Below are 18,918 nucleotides of genomic sequence, written 5' to 3'. Positions count from 1 at the left end.
TTCTCAGCCGGCGGCAGCGACTTCCACAAACAAAGATTGTACTGGCCCCAAAACCAATCCAAAGTTGGGGGGTCCGACATAACCTCGTCAGGCGGCGCATAGGGGTCCTCGTCGCTGCTAATCGAGTGAGCGTCCTCGGGGGGCGGCGACTCCTCGTCGGCGCGTGGGCAGACCGACGGAGCCATGGCAGAGATTTGAGAGAGAGAGAGAGAGAGAGAGAGAGAGAGAGAGAGCGAGCGACGGGAGGATGTAGATGAGAATGCAGGTGGGACGGCGTGAGCAAGGTAGCATTTATTGGTGGCCGGAATCTAGATCGACGGGGACAGTACACACGCCGGTCGCCAGAATTTACAAGTACTGTAGTTTGAATTACACACGATTCCCGCAGCAAAATCAGTGTGCGAACATAATAGCTGACGGTTTCCAATACAGAACCGTGTCGGATTAATGATCCCCGCCAATCACCTACCAAACCTCGGCCGCGAGATAGAGTGCCAATCGTGTGGGGGCCGGTTGTCTTGCCAGATCTTTACATTTTTCTTTTTTTGAACACCAGATATTAACATCGTCTGATGATTCTTTAACTCGCACACAAGTACACAAAAATGTGATTTTTTTCAAACCGTTTTGGTTAGGTGTTGCATGTAGATGTAGTTCAAATTTGAATTACAGTCATTAAATGGTTAGAAAATCACTTAAATATCTTTGAAAGGTCAAATGACCCCTGAAATTTTCCAAATTTTCACATGATAGTTGTATTAGTGCACGTTAAACATAGGAAAAAATTGAAGGCCGTAAGAGGAAGCTATCTCCCGTTCGTCATCAAACATGCATTGTTCCCTCTCGGAACCACGAGCCTTCTAGTGAGTTGCTCCGGTTTGTGAGGGGTGTGTCCAAACTTTCGTCAAACATGCCAATTTCTTTACCACATCATCTTGGTGGCATGACATTACATCAACGAAGGTTTCATGTGTTTCTGATTTTTTTTGGAATTAAAATGCCATGTCACTCCATGCATACGTATGCATGCATGTGTCCATGTCATGAGACAAATATGTTTGAAAATTCCTTCTAGTTTACTGCACATGGAATTAACTCGCACACAAGTACACAAATATGATTTTTCAAACCGTTTTGGTTAGGCGTTGCATGTAGATGTAGTTCAAATTTGAATTACAGTCATTAAATGGCTAGAAAATCACTTAAATGTCTTTAAAAGGTCAAATGACCCCTAGAATTTTCAAAAATTTCACATTACAGTTGTAGTAGTGCACGTTAGATATAGAAAAAAATTGAAGGCCGTAAGAGGAAGCTATCTCCCGTTCGTCATCAAACATGCATTGTTCCCTCTCGGAACCACGAGCCTTCTAGTGAGTTGCTCCGATGTGTGAGGGGTGTGTGTCCAAACTTTCGTCAAACATGCCAATTTTTTTACCACATCATCTTGGTAGCATGACATTACATCAAGTGTTTCTGATTTTTTTATTTTTTGGAATTAGAATGCCATGTCACTCCATGCTTAATTGTGTCATAGCCGTTAGACCAATATGTTTGAAAATTCCTTCCAATTTACTGCACATGGAATTAAATCGCACACAAGTACACGAAATATGAGTTTTCAAACCGTTATGGTTAGCTGTTGCATGTACATGTAGTTCAAATTTCAATTACGGTCATTAAATGGCTAGAAAATCACTTAAATGTCTTAAAAGGTCAAATGACCCCTGAAATTTTCCAAAATTTGACATGACAGTTGTATTGGTACTATAAAATTTCTCGTTCATTTAAAACACCATCCGTTGGCACTTTACTCCAAATTCATCTTTCACAGCTAATAAAAAATATCTACAACATCACACACAATTGTTTTCTAGGAACTGTTTGCGATGAAAATATCTGGGTCTATTTAAGTCTCCCTCCTTAAGCTTTGCTGGCTCGTTTGCTCTAGTGCCGGCAACCCCCGGATCCACGAATCCCGATCCCCATTCCCGCACCCCCTTCTTGCAAAGATGACGTCGTGGAAACGCTTCGTGAAGGCCCGTACGATGGCCGCGTCCCCCCCCCCCCCGAGCGCCGCCGCATGCGCCGAGAGCGCGGCCGCCTACGCCGAGAGTGCCACCGCATCCGCACTGAGCGCGGCCGCTTCCGCCGAGAGGGCATCTGCGGCAGCCGACAGGGTGGCAGCAGCAGCCGAGATGGCTGCAGCTGCTGCTGTGACGGCGGCTGCAAACGCCGAGAGCGCTCGAGATGCCGTCCGTGCCGCTGATGTCGCCCTAGCCCGGGTCGAGGCCATCCACACCAAGATCGAGGATGCACACGCCAAGATATTCCAGACCATCTCAGACTCCATCATGCAACCCACGTCTGAAAAGGCGGCGGTGGCCATGGAGCACCTACTCCCTCATGAGGTCGCCGAGCGGGAGCTGGAGATGCAGGAGGCGGTGGAGATCGAGGAGCGTCGGGAGGAGGAGTTGCGCGTGGCTGAGGTCGAGGTAGAGAAGAGTCTGTCCGTCGAGGAATCAACGGTGGAGTACCAACGCGAGCTCTGGCCCAGCCACTACTACGAGTACTACAACCTTGAGGGTGGCGCCGAGGACAAGGACGCGGTCGACTTCAGCAGGGGGGACGCGGAGTCCACCAACGGCGGCATGTCGCCAGGACAAGTCATCGACGTCTCATCTCACAACGGCGATGCATAGGTCGGCGCGGCGGCGGATTTGTTAAAATTATGCGTATTTAGGCTTTGTTTTTAATGCTGGTCTTTTGTTAGAGCAATGTTTAGGTCAACTGGCTCTGTTTAATTACTAAAATTTCTCGATTCAGTAAGTGTGGTCTGTCTGCTGTACGCTCTTTTGTGTGCCCAAATTAGCAAGCGATGTTAAATTATGCAATGACGTACCCGGGGAAATTTCCACCAAAATTTGAACGATCAAACTCATCCCATGCGCGTAAAGCATAAGAATCGTTTGCGATGCACACAATCGTTCAAAGTGAATGATCCGGCGGCACCGCGCGCAAAGTTTCCCTCCACATTTCCAAAATTTTGGCCTACCGCCAAAATATCTACCCCCGCCCCCTTCCCCACCCCCTTTTCTCCCCGACCACAAGTCACATTTCCCCTGTTTCCTCCTTCCTTCCTTCCTTGCTAAGCTATAGCCGCTTCCTCGCTCTCGCCATCTCGCATCCTACCGTCGGGGTCGCCATGGTCTTCTTCAAAGACCTCTCCAGTGGTTCCTCCTCCGGCGACTACACCTTCACCACCCGGGTATGCCTATCTTCTCTCTCTCAGGCTATGACTTGGAATGAAGGATTTTTACCCGGCGGTCGATTTGAGTCATTTCTTCCTCTTGTAGCTCCCTAGGACCATCAGTGGCAACGAATGGAGCGGGGTGGCTGAAGATCTATCTGCTCGTTGTCACCATCAATCTCCATGCGTGAAGCTAGTTGCGTTTGATTGTGTGGACAGTGGGAGGAAGTTTCTGGCATGTGCAGAGAAGGTTAGACCCTCTTTCGTAGTTACAAATCATTTGATAGATGTGATTCAGACACTATCACGGTCCCAACCCATTCATACCACACCTTCAACCAAACGCATCATAAGACAGTGTCACCGTTTGTACCTAGTATCTTAAATTGTTGCCATCTCATCAGCGGTGCCATTAGAAAATTATTTGGCACCACTTCAACAGTTTGTGCAGCCAACTTTGGTCCACACATCCGAGCAGCCAAGCAGTAAAATACTAAATCTTTATGGCACGAAGGAACTAGGCATCGGAGCAACTACGTGCTCTGGAATCCGGGTCCCTGATTTTTTTTTGCTGCATTGGCTTGCCAGTGCAGGGCACCGGTGCGAGATGTAGCAACAGTTGTCTTTACCCCAGTTTTGGCATACATAGTGGACGGCCTTAGTGCTATTAGTTCTATGTTACTAAATTTGTGCATGTACACACCTGTTAGTATCAATTTGCTGTCATTCAAACACTGTCGCTATGTTGTAGCAGTTATATTTACCTTCCTCATAAAATGTTCAATTTGTTATTTATTGTACATGAGTAAGAACTTGTAGCGTCGTTGTAGTTAATTATAGCTTCTGATGTTCCAAAATTTGGTTGTTGTCTCAGTACCAATTATTTCATTTGCACATTGATCTTTTTGAGAAGATATGTCATAATTAACATGATTCTTCAGTTTTTCAAAATAAGCATTGGTGATTTTCTATGTTGCATAAACCCATTTCCCCTAAAATTGTTACTGATCTAGTTTTAAATATTATAGGATGAACGGAAGTGTTCTTACTTGGAGTGGGTTGATCAATAGTGGCCACAGTCTTTGAAGATGTGCCTAGCGAAGCTTTGGAGCATGTATGAGGAAGAAAACACACGTAGGCTTAGAGAAACTGTTGTCAACGCTGAAGCATATTTCAAGATGCGAGATAAAAAGTTGAAGGTGGAGAATGAGCTCAGATTTTCTAAATCAGACTTTGCTAAGATAGTGTTGGCGAAGGAGGAGGCACTTTCCCAGCTGGCCCGTGCAAAACAGGTTCTTACTGAACTGAAAGCAGAGGTGGATAAGACGAGCCTGGATGATCTTGATTAGGGAAATGAATATATTGTTCTTATGAAGTTGAACTAGCTATATGTTGTACTGTGCTGTTTTCATGTAGCTACCGTACTGTGATGTTATAATATATTTATGTGCCTGATATGAAATTGGCAAACAGCTGTTCGATATGAAATGTGAATTTGCATAATACTGGAATTATTAATTGTAAACTAATAAACCTGCTAAATGTGTCATGGACCTTTGCAAACGGTTCTAGCAGTAAAAGCGCTTGCGATGGATAGCCCAATGCCACACAATTTTCTTCATCAAATCATGTGTGATATAGTTGATAAAAGCAAACAGTTAACCAAGGCAGACCGTGTGTGATAGTTACACCTTTCACACACGAGCCTACACATAAAACTGTGTGGGATGTACGTCCGAACGGAAACGTTTTCCCTGGATTGAATGTGTGGGATTGTACATAAGAACAGAAACGAATTCCTTGGATTGACTGTGTGTGATATACATACGAACGGAAATGTTTTTCTGGGATTCACCGTGTGGGATGTACATACCTACGGAAATGTTTTTCTCAGATTACCGTGTGGGATGTACATACCTACGGAAATGATTGGGTTTTGATGCCTCGCCCGATCGCAGACAACCCCAACCTGGGTCCCAGGAGGGCCTATCCCCGATGATTTCTGGGTCGTGTGGGAAGGACCCCCCTATCGCCCACACTCACTTGGCGACGGTTCCAAATGTCGTCGCATAAAAGGGGTTAAAACCGTTTAATTAGGACCGACACATACCAGTGAAGTACTATGATGATACCAATTAATGCCTTGAAAAAGAAGGCCAAGACTCAACCAAATAGATTACAGTTCAACCAAGGACAAAAATTCACAAGAACAAACAACAGAAGCATCAGTCCACATTGACCAGTGAGGTACTAGTTTCAAACAACAACAAAAAATGATGACCGCCCAAGGACAGGCTAGCCACACATAGGAGGATACACTTGGACTCGAGCCCACGGCGGAACCATTGGTGAATCCATAGTAATCGAGACTGTGCGGGCCAGCCGTCAAGGGCCCACAGGTCATGGAACAGAGAGCGAGCGCCATGTAAGCGCCCAGGTCAGTATACAGAGGAGTTCGACAGGCAAGGCACGGCAACACTTATAAACCGGTTGAGAGCCCCCTCGGCTAGCGAGGTGGGACTGAACTCAGAGCGCACGCACAGCCAGCAGTCCACAGTCGCATGCACGGGCCATTTGGGCCGGAAAAGGGCCCAATACAACTGCTACTCCCTCCTCTCCAAACTCTCCTCACCCCACACCATAAGGCCCGCTGAATAAACCAGAGCGCGTGGCAAAGAAAATATAAACTAGTACAAAAAAGTTCAAAAGCTGAATATAGAAACGTTCAAATACATATATGTTTGCAGGCAAAATAATTCTAAATTCAAATATAAAAATAAAATAAATTTACCTCTTCAGCACAGATAAAAGGATTAAAAATATGCTACAAAAACAATGATACTTTGAAGTTCAACTATATATGCTACAAAAATAATTATGAACTTAATAGGGCTATCTGTTAAATGTAGCTAATTTAAACCAGTGCTTTAACTTTTACTATGAAGTTCAACTTCTAAAATGCAAGAAGTTCAAACAAATATTTGGCTCTCAATTTTGCTAAATTTCTTATATTTAAAGAAAATCTGGCTAGAGAACACGTAGCAATTTCGTCGTAAATAATTTCAATCCCCAAAAAACTTCAGTTCTAATACATTATATGACATCAGTTCTACATAACAAGGAAGCGTCACTCCACTCACGCTACATCCACAAATACTATTGTGACACCAAATTTTAAAAGCATTACGCTGAATGAAATTACAATTCAGTACTCACAGAACTATACCATAAGTACAAGAAAAGAGGGTACAGAAACTATAAAGGTCCAACTTAGGTTGGGACAGATGAAAATAAAATAAATCTCACTTTTTCAGCAACAACTCGTAATGCACTTGAAAAAAAGTGTTTCAGTCCAACTAGTGTATAAGACTTCAGTGCAAAAATAAAACTTAACCAAAACGAATTCCTGATGAAACATACACAAGTGAAACAGCTGTTCAACCACATTCTCATCATGGAAAAAAGATTGTAAAACATTGTGCCACACTTGAAAACATCACAAAGTATACCGTTTATTACATAGTTGACAAGACATCCAAACACTACAAACAAAGCCTACAATACTTTCAAGACATAAATCACACAAGTATCCCATTCACTACGCAAATGATAACCATTTCTTCTATGCACCAGGAGCCAAAGCTTGAACCTCCTCGGGAAGCTCCACCACCATAACCTGGTTATTCCGGTTGAACACAACTGTATACAGATCCTCATCGTTCCAATCAACAATACGCGGCTGCAAAACAATAAAACAAATTATCAAAAATCATGACACATAAAAAAAGAATAGACAATCAACCAAACATAGAAAAGTGAAAGCTGAACTAGAACCCACGTCATTATTTTGAATGTTCTCAATGATCTTTTCACCATCATAGGTTCTCGCATACTTTAGAGTATAATGGCCACATTCAATCGACCCTTGAAGTGGAACCTTGACAAATGTTGGTTTCTTTGCAAAAACCTCCCATTTGGGCTGCTTTCTCGCATTATACTGAGCATCACCATATACATCCTTCATTACTTGGACCAATCTAGAGATCTGTAAAAAAAGAAAAGAAACCACACATTTTCAGGTCTCAGAAAAGCAGAAACAAAGAGGCGGAAAAATTAATCTAGTACAGATAATAAATGGCACTCACAATCTTCTCGCACTCTTTGTGATAGGTGTTATTTGAAGGACGATGGTTCTTCCCATAAGGTAAAGGGTCAAGGATGTCAATGGTACTTCGGTACCGATTCATGACATGTAAGGAAAAGTGGTTCACTTTCAAATCCTTTGGTAAAACCATAGGTTTGAATAGAGGCATCATGATCTAAAAACAAATGACCAAAAAAGAGATATTAAATATTCAAAATAAAAACCAGCATCACAGCAAACAAATAAAACCAAAAATCTGCTAGTAGATCTCACAAGGTCGGCACTGAGCAAGTCTTCCCCATCTTTAACATAGCTCTTGAAATCTCTCGCTGCACTCTCCACATTAAACTCTTTATCTTCATCACCCTAAAACATACAGCCAAGCACAACCTGCGAAAAGCCAAAAAGAAATAGACAGGGGAAAAGATCAACAAGCAAAGTATTTTTAAAATTTGTAAAACAATAGGCAGTCTTGTTTCACAGAAACAAATGATCTGATTCATTACCGTGATGAAATATGGACTCAGCAAGATCCTTTTTCCATATGCGAAATCAGCATTTCTCTCGGGATCTCGCTTCCAATCATCAATGAGGAAGTCCATTACATCACCCTCCATCATCTGTCCAGGTGCAAAAACTTCCCAAATGCGCTTCCCAGTGAAGGTAGTTACGCTATCATCGGGTTGAGGTATCATTGAGAATGCAGTCCTGCAGCACACACAAGAACAAAAAGCAGGGGAAGCAAGATAAGGCATTCATAGCAGTTCAAGTTGTATAAAAAAGAGCAGTTCAGGTCATATTTATCTAGCAGTTAGAAACAACAGAAGAAAAGAAGAGGAAACATAATGAGAGATACTCACTCGACATACTTCTCACGTCCTTCATCACTAAGCAGCAGATTATACAACTTGCGAGCCTTGTCCAGGTGAAGGAATTTATCAGGGTGAAGCTGCTGCACAGGGAAAACTTTATAGGAGCTCTGGGTGCACTTTCGTGCTTGTAACATTGCCAAACTTCAAAGCAGGATCCTTCCTAGCAACACTAGCTCTACGACCCACTATTCTAGCAAGGGGAGATACACCCTTGGCAGCAGCGCTCCTGGTGACTCTTCCCATGCCAGCGGTCTTGTCAAACGCATCATCACCACTGTCTATCAATTGCACAATGGGATTCTTGGGTGTAGAGGGGCTCTCTCACAAGAAGCCGTAGAACCTTTCAGAGCTCCCAACCGCCCCTTCATAAGACCAGATCTTGTCTTTTCGGGAGAACGCCCCTGGCTCAAATCAATAGCTACACGCTCGAGCTCCGAGAACTGGCTGCCAAAGATCCTGTAGTCATGCTCACCAAGATCCAGCCACTCACCTGCAAATAAAAAAAGAAGGAGCGCAACAAGGGTAAGTTCAAATACAAAATTCATGACAGTACTAGTCAAGAAGTACAAGCTGGAAAAAAATACAAAAGGTCATGCATACATACAGGGTTCGATACCAAAAAACCCCCGGAAGTCAACATCAAACACATCGCTAGTTGCGCAGGTATACATCAAAGTCTTTCTAATGTCAAGAATGTCTTCGTGGCTGTAATCCAACATTTCAATCACACTATCCTCCCGGCAATGATAGGTATTGCAGTTTTGTAGCAAAAAGAAGCCACAATCATGCCTGTTAACAAAAGAAAAAACAAAAGGGTACATCACAAATTCTAAATACAGGAATACAACCAAAAATTAGAAAACCACGCATTCCAGCAACAAAAACAACTGCAAGGGCATATTTATCCCTTAGTAGTTTTGGTGATTGATGACAATGTTTTTGCGGACTAATCATGTGCATTGAGCATTTCAGATATATCATGCCTAAGCACAAGACGATTTGGTGCCCTTCGAAGCTCATTGAAGACGGCTTTCTCTACGTTTCTTTTCGGTGGATTTGAGTCGTAGGAAAGCCGTACTATTAAGACGGGGTACGCGTTGGAAAGTTTGGGTGGAATCATCACGTACACGTCTGTTCTTTTCTGCACCACCTTTCCTTTGACCCTTTGGAGCATCCTCCGTTTCTCCGTGTCTCTGCAAAATGGACTCCTAGTGTTGCTGAACTAGGGCATGCGGTAGTACTACTCTTTGGAGCGGTAGTACCACAGGCCCTTGAGGTAGTACCGGCCTCGGGCGCGGTAGTACCGGCCTCGGGCGCGGTAGTACCGCCCCATGGGCGCGGTAGAACCGTGGCCTCAGGCCAGGCACAGCTGCTCGAGCGGAAGTAGGGGCAGATGCAATTTTTTACATCCGTGCTCTACGCGGTAGTACCACTCCAGGCTTGCGGTAGTACCGTGGCCTCAGGCCAGGCTCAGCAACGAGCGGAAGTAGGGGTGGATGTAATTTTTTACATCCGCGGCCTACGCGGTAGTACCGCTCCAGGCTTGCGGTAGTACCGTGTCAGATTTTTGCATAGATCGAAACTCAGCGGAAGTAGCCACGGATGTATTTTTATATGTTCATGCCTTCCCAGCCTAGACTAACCCTGCCCTGCGGTAGTACCGCAAGGGGGAGCGGTAGTACCGCACCAACGTTCTACCGATCTCTGCTTTAACGCAACAGGGCCGGTCCAGCTCCTGCCGTGCCAGCGGTAGTACCGCAGAGCCATGCGGTAGTACCGCGGGCCTTTGCGGTAGTACCGCTTGTCTGGCGTGGTAGTACCGCTTGTCGCAGCTTGAGTTAGTGGATAACGGTTGGATTTGTTCTTTCACTAGAAAAGGGGAGTCTTCTTCTCTGAGTTGACTACCTCTTCCACCCCCAAGCTCCATTGTTGCTCTAAGCTCCATTTTCGCCCGATCTCTCTCCCTAGCCAATCAAACTTGCTGATTTTCTAGGGATTCGTTGAGGAGGCCACGATCTACACTTCCACCAAGAGAAATTTGATTCCCCCACTAATCCCTTGCGGATCTTATTACCCTGGGTGGTTGAGCACCCTAGACGGTTGAGGTCACCGCAGAGCCATATTCCATTGTGGTGAAGCTTCATGGTGTCATTGGGAGCCTCCAATTAAGTTGTGGAGATTGCCCCAACCTTGTTTGTAAAGGTCCGGTCGCCGCCTTCAAGGGCACCAATAGTGGAATCACGGCATCTCGCATTGTGTGAGGGCGTGAGGAGAATACGGTGGCCCTAGTGGCTTCTTGGGGAGCATTGTGCCTCCACACCGATCCAATGGAGACGTACTTCCCCTCAAAAGGAAGGAACTTCGGTAACACATCCTCGTCTTCATTGGCTCCACTCTTGGTTATCTCGTACCTCTAGTTGTGCAAGCTTATATTGTGTTGCATCTCATGCTTGCTTGTGTACTTGTTGTTGTTGCATCATATAGGTTGCTCACCTAGTTGCATATCTAGACAACCTACTTTGATGCAAAGTTTAAATTGGTAAACAAAAGCTAAAAATTGTTAGTTGCCTATTCACCACCCCCTCTAGTCAACTATATCGATTCTTTCAATTGGTATCAGAGCCTCATCTCTTTATGAAGGACTTTGCCGTCCGAAGAGTATGGTTGACACCGTAGATGGTGAGGAGGAGCACCCCGGTGTGATTCCGTCCTCGTCTACGGCCGATGGGGGAACCTCGGTGAGTAGTTCAATGTGGCTTTGGACACATTGAAAACCTCCATGACGGACGAGGTCAATGGCATGCTTAAGAACTTTCTTGATGGTCTCAAATTATCCACCGCACCGTTGGAAGTGGTCGATCCCACTAACAAGGTGACGGATGCTAACTCCGACAAGGGGGAAGCTACTAGTGAGAAAGTTCCTTTGTCTAGTGGTAGAAATGGTGGTGGCATCTTTGCCCATGTGGAACCTCCTATTACTTATGGAGGACCTATTCCCTCCACTCATTTAAATCGTGCCAGCTTTCCTCCTAAGATTGTGACAAATGAGGATTTTGACGCTTGGGTATATCGCTTTAAACGTCATTTAAATCATGTTAATACTAACCTTTGGAGAATCATTGAGCAAGGTTTTTATCTGCATGATCCAAGCAACTTCACTCCTAGAGAAGCAGCGGATCATCAATTCAACGAGAATGCTCTCTTCATCATCCAAGATGCAATTCCATCCGAAGATCTTGCACATCTCCAACCTTTCACCATGGCCAAGGAAGCATGGCACCATGTTGTCTCCCTTTACAAGGGAAGCGCAAGCATTCAACGCTCCAACTATGAAGTGGTGCAAGATGAAGCCGACTGCAATGAATGAAAATGAAGAACCTCGTGAGCTTTATCGGTGGTTAACAACTCTTGCGGTCTCCCTCCGAGATCATGGGAGCAAGGATACGGATGACAATTGGATCAAGCGGAAGTTCCTCAAGGCCATGATGCCTTACCACAAGGCCATGTCCTCCGTCATCCGTCAAAGGCCGGACTTCCACACCTTGTCCTCAAGTGAAGTGTTGGATGAGTTTGTGGCAATGAGGATCTTGGACAAGACCGCCGACAATGTGGTGTTGCATTCTCAAAGAGCTAAGAAGCCCAACCTTTCCTTGAAGGCCAAGGTTAGTGTGGAAGAAGAGGATGAAGAGGAAGAAGAGGAGAGCAATCCTGAAGATACAAAATATGCTTATCATGAGCACATGGCTCTCACCGTTTGGCTCTTGAGGAGTCACACAACGATGACCATGCTAAATTGAAGAAAGATCTTGATCATGCTCTTGTTGTCTCTCGTGTGCTAAATTCCGAGAAGGCCAAACTTCGGGTTGATCTTGCTAGACTCAAGGAGGAGTTTGATATAATTGACAAGGCTCACAAGGCCTTGAAGGGTACTCATGCTAGTCTTAAAGAGTCTCATGATCAACTCCAAGTGAAGCTAACCAAGGAGAAAGCCACTTTTCCTCATATGGTTTTAATAGATAATGCAAATGCTACTAACCCTTGTTGTGAGCACGTGCATCTTGTTGAGGAGAATGCAAAGTTGAAGGAGAAACTTGAGAAAGGCCTTGTGTCGTGCATACAAGGTGAGAAGAACCTCAAAGACCTTTTGAGCAATCAAAAGGAAGTTGTGGCCAAGGAAGGGATTGGGTTCGCATCCAAGTCCAAGAACAAGAAGAAGAATGACAAGACCAAACGACCTCCTCCTCTCAAGCAAACTTTTGTCAAAGAGGGAGAGGGTGCCTCTAAGGAGAAGAAGAACAATGTGAAGGGTGGTGGTGTCAAGAAGGGTAATGCCACCCCTTCCAACAAAGCCGGCGACTTTAACCCTTCCTATGTGTTATGTCGTGCTAGTGATGGGCATGTTTATGCTAAATTTGTTGGTTCTCCTTATGAGTACATTGAATGGTCTATTTGGGTTCCAAGACCCTCGTCACTAACATCAAAGGACCCATTACAAAATGGGTACCTAAAACCAAGCATTGATCTCTTGTAGGTGTTTGCTTCTGGTGGGGGGTCATGGTTGCTCGATAGTGCAGCCACTAATCATATGACCGTAAGCAAGGACTTGGTGGTGGACGTGCACAAGATTCCATCTATGCCCACCAATGTCGAGTGGGGTGATGCCTCGTCCTCTAAGGTATTGGGACTTGGCAAGGTTGTCATTCGAGAAAGTCATGCTTGTTGAGTCCCTTGCATACAATTTACTTTCTGTTCGTCAACTTGCAATCATGGGCTTTGCCACTTTCTTTGATATTGATATTGTGTCCCTCTTGTGGAGCAAGACTCTTAAAGTAGCCTTTGTTGGGCATGTCGAGAACGATCTCTATGTGATTAACTTTTCGGAGCGACCCACTAAGACAGCGACATGCCTAATGGCTAAAGTTGACGTGGGATGGCTTTGGCATTGCCATTTAGCCCATGTCAATATGAGATCTTTGCAAAGTCTTCTCAAGGGGGACCATGACCATGGACTAACAAATGTTAGTTTTGCCAAAGATCATGCTTGCAGTGCTTGCACTGAAGGAAAGTTACATGAGAAGGCTCACCGTCCCACGACTATCATTTACTCAAAGCGGCCTTTGGAGATCCTTCACTTGGATCTCTTTGGGCCTCCATCCTTTGATAGACTTGGGGGTAGAAAGTATTGCTTGGTGATTGTGGATGACTATTCAAGATACACTTGGGTGTACTTCTTCAAGAGGAAGAGTGAGACTCAACAAACTGTCATTGACTTTGCAAATGAAGCTCAACGCCAGCACAATGCAAAGATCTTGACAATAAGAAGTGACAACGGCACCGAGTTCAAGAACTACACCTTGGATGAGTTTCTTAGTGATGAGGGGATCAAGCATCAATATTCCGCACCTTACACCCCTCAACAAATGGTGTAGCGAGGAGGAAGAACCGGACGTTGATGGATGCGGCAAGGACCATGATGGCGGAGTTCAAGTCTCCGTACAACTTTTGGGCCGAAGCCATCAACACCGCGTGTCATGCATCCAATCGGCTCTATCTCCACAAAGGCTTGAACAAGACTCCATATGAGATACTCACCGATCACAAGCCCAACCTCAAGTACTTTCGGGTGTTCGGGTGTAAGTTTTTCATTCTCAAGAAAGGTGTTCGTTTGTCTAAAATTGAGGCTAGAGCTCAAGAGGGCATATTTTTTGGTTATGCTACAAACTCTCATGCTTACCGTGTCCTCAATAAGTCCACGGGACTTATTGAGGAGACGTGTAACGTAGAGTTTGATGAGAATAATGGATCCCAAGTGGAGCAAAGTGGCACTTGTGATGTAGGTGATGAAATTCCTCCCCAAGCCATAAGAAGAATGGGTGTTGGTTCTATCCTACCCATTGATGAACCCCTTGTGGTCGAAGGAGAAGGACAATGTTCCACTCAAGTGGAACCATCACCAACCCAAGGCCCGCACGCTTCCGAAGAACAAAGTGAAGGCCCTCAACCTCATGAACAAGATAAAGGGCAAGATCAACCTCAAGATGGTGGTGAACCACCAAGTGATGCCCAAGGTCAAGTTCTCTCCTCCGAGCATGTTCAAGGTCAAGAACAAGCTCAAGACGACGCTCAAGATGATCAAGTTTCCGCTCCTCAACTCACTCCAGAGGAGGAATTGGAGCGTCGTGCCGCCAAGATTGCTTCCAAGCTCTCTACCAAGGGTCATCTCATGACGAATGTGCTTGGAAGCATTAGAAAGGGGGTAAGCACTCGTAGACAATTGGCAAACTATTGTGAACATCACACATTTGTATCTTGTGTTGAACCCCAAAAGGTCTATGAGGCGCTCGAAGATCCAGATTGGCTTAATGCCATGCATGAAGAACTCAACAACTTCGATCACAACAAGGTGTGGAGATTGGTGCCAAGGCCAACAGGGAACCATAACGTCATTGGAACCAAGTGGATATTCAAGAACAAGCAAGATTCTCATGGAATCATTGTCCGCAACAAGGCTCGCTTGGTAGCACAAGGCTACTCCCAAGTCGAGGGTATCGACTACGGTGAAACCTTTGCTGCCGTTACTCGCCTTGAATCCATTATTTTGCTGATTGCTTATGCTTCTCATCATAACTTCAAGTTGCAACAAATGGATGTGAAGAGTGATTTTCTTAATGGTCCTATTAATGAGTTGGTGTATATCAAACAACCCCCCGGGTTCGAGGATCCCTATTTCCCCGATCATGTGTACCAACTCGATAAGGCACTCTATGGCCTCAAACAAGCCCCACGTGCGTGGTATGACCACCTTACCGAGTTGTTGCAAGATCATGGGTTTGAAATTGGGAAAATCGACCCCACTCTTTTTACTAAGAATGTGAAAGGGGAGTAGTTTGTGTGCCAACTATATGTTGATGATATTATCTTTGGTTCCCCTAACAAAGCCTTCAATGAGGAATTTGCCGCTCTCATGACCTCCAAGTTCAAGATGTCCATGATGGGAGAGTTGAAGTTTTTTCTCGGGTTCGAAGTCAAGCAACGAAGAGAAGGAACCTTCATCAACCAAGCCAAATACACTCAAGACATGCTCAAGAGATTCAAGCTAAGTGATGTCAAGCCGGCTTCCACTCCAATGCCCGTCAAATGCCAACTTGACATAGATACCAATGGTAAACCGGTGGATCAAAAGGTATATCGCCCCATGATTGGCTCCTTGCTTTACCTTTGTGCATCTAGACCGGATATCATGTTGAGTGTGGGAATTTGTGCACGGTTTCAAGCCGCACCTAAGGAAAGCCACTTTGTGGCGGTCAAGAGAATCTTTCGATATTTGGCTCATACCCCAAACTTTGGCTTATGGTACCCAAGAGGAGCAAACTTCAACCTTGTAGGCTATTCGGACTCTGATTGGGCGGGAGACAAAGTGGATAGGAAGTCAACTTCCGGAGGGTGCCAATTCCTTGGTTGCTCTTTGGTGAGTTGGTCTTCTAAGAAGCAAAGTTGTGTGTCTCTCTCGTCCACCGAAGCGGAGTATGTGGCCGCCGGTAGTTGTTGTGCACAACTTCTATGGATGAGGCAAACTTTAAAGGATTACGGTGTCATTTGTGACAAAGTGCCTCTTTGGTGTGACAATGAAAGTGTCATCAAGATTTCTCTCGACCCGGTGCAACACTTCAAGACGAAGCATATTTGAAAGCACAAGTGCTCCCTGGGTGATTTTGGTAATTAATGTCAACATATCTCTTGTTGGACTAATGTTTCTACCTAGTATGTTTCAGATAAGTTCAACAATGGAGTGGCATGGACTAGAGGATGTGGAACCCCTTCAAAGTGCTAAAGACAAAGGATTGGCTCAAGCTCAAAGCTCAGGACTCTACACTTCCTATTTTAGTGATCCAAGATCACATTGAGTCCATAGGAAAGCCAATACTATTAAGAGGGGATGAGGTGTTGCTTAATGGCTTGCTTGCTCAAAGTGCTTACTGATATGCTCCAAAGCCCTCAACTACTTCCTCACATCCACATATGTCCCAAACCAAAAGTCCAACTCGGCCCCACCGATCCTTTCTATCCGGAGCCACCGAGTTCTCTTGACATAGCCACTACTAGAAACCCTAATCAAATCGTTCTCATCGATAGGGATCTCGGTCTCACCGAGATGGGATTGCAAACTCTCTGCTGCCTATTGCAATAATTTCGATCTCACCGAAATTTGCAATCGGTCGCACCGAGATTGCAATGCAAACTCTCTGTCACCCCTTCGTAACATTTCGGTCTAACCGAGATGAGCAAATCGGTCCCACCGAGTTTGCCTGACCAACTCTCTGTTAGTCTATTACCAAAATCGGTTTCACCGAGTTTGTGTAATCGGTCTCACCGAGATTACGTTAGGCCCTAACCCTAATGAAATCGGCCCCACCGAGTTGATCCATTCGGTCCCACCGAAACACCTAACGGTCACATTATGAACCAAATCGGTCTGATCGAGTTCTTTGAATCGGTCCCACCGAGTTTGGTGATTTGTGTGTAACGGTTAGATTTTGTGTGGAGGCTATATATACCCCTCCACCCACTCTTCATTCGTGGAGAGAGCCATCAGAACATGCCTACACTTCCAACACATATTTTCTGAGAGAGAACCACCTACACTTGTGTTGAGGTCAAGATATTCCATTCCAACCACATAAATCTTGATCTCTAGCCTTCCCCAAGTTGCTTTCCACTCAAATATTCTTTCCACCAAATCCAAATCCTGTGAGAGAGAGTTGAGTGTTGGGGAGACTATCATTTGAAGCACAAGAGCAAGGATTTCATCATCAACACACCATTTGTTACTTCTTGGAGAGTGGTGTCTCCTAGATTGGCTAGGTGTCACTTGGGAGCCTGCGACAAGATTGTGGAGCTGAACCAAGGAGTTTGTAAGGGCAAGGAGATTGCCTACTTTGTGAAGATCTACCCTAGTGAGGCAAGTCCTTCGTGGGCGACGGCCATGGTGGGATAGACAAGGTTGCTTCTCCGTGGACCCTTCGTGGGTGGAGCCCTCCGTGGACTCGCGCAACCGTTACCCTTCGTGGGTTGAAGTCTCCGTCAACGTGGATGTACGATAGCACCACCTATCGGAACCACGGATAAAAAATCTTCGTGTCTCCAAATTGCATTTGCACACTCCAATCCCATCCCTTTATATTCTTGCAACTTGCATGCTTTACTTTCCGCTGCTCATATACTCTTTGTCATGCTTGCTTGATATGTATTGTGAATGCTTAAACTTGTGCTAAATCTCCACATAAACCTAAAGAATTAAAAACTGCAACTTTTCTTGATTAGAGTCTATTCACCCCCCCTCTAGACACCTCTTCTCAATCCTTTCAATTGGTATCAGAGATTTGGTCTCCATTGCCTTGGTTTAAACACCTTTGGAGGAAGATGGATGTGTATACTTTGGGGAGTCTTAGACATAGAGTGCCTATTCTTGATGAAGAGTTCTTCTATGAGTGGAAAATGAAATGCTTGAGATTTTTAATGAATATCATTTGAACAAGTACATTACTAGTCCTTGTGCACCTCATATTGATCCTTTGCATCCTACACCCGAAGAGGATCTTGACATGATTCGCAATCTTAGAACTATCAATCTTATCATTAGAGGATTGCCCAAAAATTTGATTGCTAGTTTGCCTACTCTTGATTGTGCCTATACTATATGGAGATTTCTTGAGGAACGATTTCCAAATTATTCCTTGAAAAATTTAGACAAAATTCTCCATAAGTCTATTTCCTTGAGTAAGATGAATTCTAGTGATCCTAGCTTTGGTGATTGTCTATTTGAGTTTACCAATCTCATGCGTGCCAAAGGAGATGTTGGAATCATTAGCAATATCATTTCCGAAGCTATTAGAATTCATAAAGATAACCATAGCAATGATCATTTATCTAATGAATTACCCTCTCTAGGAGTTGATCAATCACAAGACGATGTTGAACATGGATACTATGATGAGGATGATGATAGTGACTATGATCTTGATGATGCAATGAGACACTTTGGTCTTATGGCAAATCGTCGTGGCTACATGGCTGGAGGAAAGGAATGGGTCCTTGATAGTGGATGTACTGATCATATGACCGGAGATAAAGATATGTTCCGTGAGCTTGCTGAAAACGACGGCCCTCGAAAGTATGTCACTTTTGGTGATAACTCAAAGGGTAAGGTGGTTGGCCTAGGTAAGGTGGCCATCTCACATGATAGCTCCATACAAAATGTCATGCTCGTTGAATCTCTTGGGTACAATTTACTTTCAGTATCTAGACTTGCTGATTTCGGTTTCAATGTCCTATTTACTGAGGTAGATTGCCAAGTGTTTCGAAGAGACAATCATAAAATGGTCTTTACCGATATACGTAGAGGTGATCTTTACATAGTTGATTTCACTAAAAAGGCTCAACCTAGAACTTGCTTAATTGCTAAATCTTCTAAGGGTTGGTTGTGGCATAGAAGGCTAGGTCATGTGGGTATGTGAAATCTTGATAAGCTTATTAAAGGTGATCGTATCCTTGGAATAAAAGCTGTCATATTTGACAAGGATAGACTTTGTAGTGCTTGTCAGGCAGGAAAACAGGTTGGAGGAAGTCATCACGCGAAGAACATCATGACCACGAGA

The sequence above is a fragment of the Aegilops tauschii genome, chromosome 4, assembly GCF_002575655.3.
Source record: "Aegilops tauschii subsp. strangulata cultivar AL8/78 chromosome 4, Aet v6.0, whole genome shotgun sequence".
Taxonomy (NCBI): Eukaryota; Viridiplantae; Streptophyta; class Magnoliopsida; order Poales; family Poaceae; genus Aegilops; species Aegilops tauschii.
The sequence above is the reverse complement of the archived record's forward strand: the minus strand, read 5'-3'. Positions refer to the sequence as shown.